This window comes from Etheostoma spectabile, chromosome 11, assembly GCF_008692095.1.
Source record: "Etheostoma spectabile isolate EspeVRDwgs_2016 chromosome 11, UIUC_Espe_1.0, whole genome shotgun sequence".
Lineage (NCBI taxonomy): Eukaryota > Metazoa > Chordata > Actinopteri > Perciformes > Percidae > Etheostoma > Etheostoma spectabile.
This window is the reverse complement of record NC_045743.1, coordinates 23,475,999-23,476,591: the sequence shown is the minus strand read 5'-3', so window position 1 is coordinate 23,476,591 and position 593 is coordinate 23,475,999. Positions and strand designations below refer to the sequence as shown.

General features: G+C 38.3%; 1 pseudogene; it reads right to left on the bottom strand.

Annotated features, from left to right (window-relative positions):
- LOC116698446 (trace amine-associated receptor 13c-like) overlaps positions 1 to 593 on the bottom strand; it is a 7,989-nt pseudogene that overhangs the window by 7,240 nt on the left and 156 nt on the right.

Sequence of the window (593 nt, the reverse complement as noted above, 5' to 3'; positions counted from 1 at the left end):
GTCACAAATAGCCACATAACGGTCAACTGATATGAGCACTATGTCACCTATTGAGGATGCAGTAATGATGCTTGAAAGATAATTATAAACAAAACACACAAAGTCACCAAGAAACCAGCAGGATGTTTTTTTAAGGATTTCTCCCGGCATCAGCACAAGGCCCACTAGAAAGTCTGAGACAGCCAGAGAGCGGAGGAGGATGTTGGTCGGTGTGTGGAGCTGCCTGGAGCGAAAGAGAAAAGTATCACTAAACCAACAACACTGACAGAACAACCCTAACCAGTACACAAAATAAAAAATATAAAATCCATATTAGATCAAATATTTTTCAATCTACCACATCAGTAAGAGTAGACAGTTAAAATGACTTGAGGTTGATGTCACGGTGGACAGAAAGCAATGATTAATATTGGTAACAGAATAGGCATGAACAACAGTCTCTGTCATCAAAGTCAGACATTTGGAGCAACAATATTCAGAACTAACTCAAAGACAATTCTTCTAAATATACAGCAGCTGTTCACGTTTTAAAGTTACAAATCCTGTAAAGAGAAGAAAAAAAGTTCATATCTGCCTGAAGTGGGAGATTGAGA